This window comes from Ammodytes marinus (assembly GCF_949987685.1).
Source record: "Ammodytes marinus genome assembly, chromosome: 1".
Lineage (NCBI taxonomy): Eukaryota > Metazoa > Chordata > Actinopteri > Uranoscopiformes > Ammodytidae > Ammodytes > Ammodytes marinus.
The window spans coordinates 35,962,594-35,965,093 of record NC_137230.1 but is presented as its reverse complement, the minus strand read 5'-3'; the positions used below and the strand labels follow the sequence as shown (position 1 = coordinate 35,965,093).

The window sequence follows — 2,500 nt, the reverse complement described above, 5'->3', positions numbered from 1 at the left end:
TCTACAGTGTTGTCAATAACTGTTGTCGTGCACTTTGAGGTGTGTCGGTGACGCGACGTCATTTTACCGGGGCTTTAGCTCCAAATGTTTTGAGTGAAGCTACCACGGATAGGCCTATATTTGCGGCGTGATTTCCACTGGGGACTTAACATGTCCCCCCCCCCCCCCACACACACACTTTACAATTAATACTTTTTTCACGGCAAGCTGTCATCGACACGGAGCAGCAGCACACAGACAGCCTGCCGCTGTGTAGGTGCGGGTGTGTGAGTGTGTGTGTGTTACCTCCGGTTACCTCCCGTTGCTGAATCTTCAACAGTTTGCAGACTACCTAGTTTAGCCTACGTTTTCAGGTTCCCTAGTAATAGGGTTTCATCAAAAATATTGCCAAATAGGCGCGTTTGCTTTGGGCTTTGAAGCCAAGTCCTCCGCCATCGTCTTATAAACTCTCTACGGGAGACTCCGCTGCTGTGACGCGGCTCTGCGCTGCACGGAGTGGAGCAGACACTTTCAGTTTCATTGTTTTCTGAGTAGCCTTATTATAACTTAGAATTTAGAGTAGCCTTAGACATACTAGTTTTTTATTTAGCCGAATGAACTGCCGCCGTCACGCAAAATTGAACCAATTGGCTTTTATGTCTATTTTTTTTTTTAATAGGCATCTATGCCTAGACTATCCGGTGTTGCTCGGTGTTGAGGCTCCCACCGGTGTGAGCCTCAACACCGAGTAACACCGGTAACACCTACTACCGCGGCAACCCTAGTATGATGTTAATATCAAACACACAAACTAAAAAAAAAAAAAAAAAAAAAAATTTTTTTTTTTTTTTTTAGGGGGCCCCCCAGGCAGTCGGGGGCCCTAAGCGGCCGCTTAGTTCGCTTATGCCTCGGGCCGGCTCTGAACCAGATTAGCCTCTGCCCAGGCATGAGAATAACTCAGCAAATACAATTAAGCAATAGCACGTGAGAGGGAGCACACACACACACACACACACACACACACACACACACACACACACACACACACACACACACACACACACACACACACACACACACACACACACACACACACAGTTTACACAAGTGAAGCTCCGGCTCATCAGTGAGCGGAGTGATTTAGTCAGTTTGGTCAGTTTGATGAACAGTCCCTGAACATTGGGAGTGATGTTGGACGCTCATATCAGCGCTGCTTCAGAACGCATGGAATGTTTCTCGGCCAATCAAATCACTCGGTCAGAACCAACTGCTGTATAATTCTGCATAACAATTTATGGTAAAACCTGGTCTTGAATATTCACACAGGTTAATATAAATTGACATTATAATGTGTAAACCTTTCTAACAAGGGAACTGTCATGTGTAGAGTTTTCAGAGGTGAGTGAAAAACCAGTCAAACGGAGGCAGCTACCACGCAGGGTGCAAGCTAACTATCGGGAGGAATTTAGGGTTCAGTGTCTCTTTGCCCAGGGACACTTGGACATGTGGCGGGGAGGCAGCACCTATGTCATTTATACAGCCGCGGAAAAAATTAAGAGACCAGTCTGGATTTTTCTCCAATGTTCATCTCTACATTATTTATTGAAAATGCTCTTTAAAGGTGCAGTGTGTAATATGACATCATCAAGAAAGTTCTACAAAGTTCTAGAATGCAACGCTCCCTGGGTAACCCCAACCCTTTCGAATAATAACAGAAGCTACAGTGGCCTTCAAGGACAAGAACAATTCTAAATTTTAAACGATGCACCTGATGACATTCCAACTATGACACTTTCAAGATGGCGGCACTAGGCCTTGGTCCAAAATATTCAGAAATATGGACATATATGAGACCCTTTCTAAGGGAAAAAATAATAATTAGAAAAAAAAAATTCAGCTATTATGCACTAAATTAAATGTACTTATGGATATTATAATTACTTTCTACAAAATCTGCTAGGAAATAAAACCCACAATTCTACACACTGCAGGTTTAATGACAATATTTTTATTGTGAATTTGGTAGAAATGTTGTCAGTAGTTTATATTATAAAACCAAAATGTTCATTCTACTCAAACATATGCCTCTAAAGAGTAAAACGAGAGACACTGAACATTTGGAGTGGTCTCTTCATTTTTTTTTCTGGAGCTGTATTAGAGAATAACTATCCATTGCTATGTGTTAGATAAACTAAACTCCAACAGCTGCAGCATTGTAGAGTCAGTTTGTCTTTTGCCTGGTGTAACCGTGGTGATAACAACGTGCTGTTATCATGTCTCTCTCTCACTAACTGTCACTGGGGAGGAGCAGTGGTAGTGTTAGAGAAACATACACATTAAACAAGGGTCATACAGAGTCTGTGAAGTTTGAAAAATGCTTGATTTGATTGTGTTTTCAAGATTTGAAATGTCCTTGAAATTTGAACGTATAACTGGAAAATACTGGATTTTTGTCCGCCTTGTGTACTGACAGACAGACAGACAGACAGACAGACAGACAGACACACACACACACACACAC

The 2,500-nt window shown here is 42.3% G+C and overlaps 1 protein-coding gene across 1 annotated transcript in view; it reads left to right on the top strand.

Moving 5' to 3' along the window:
* Window positions 1-2,500, top strand: part of LOC307253813 (transient receptor potential cation channel subfamily M member 7-like) — a gene marked incomplete at its 3' end in the record, with an annotated part of 38,437 nt that overhangs the window by 35,345 nt on the left and 592 nt on the right. The gene's annotated exons all lie outside the window — the stretch shown is intronic.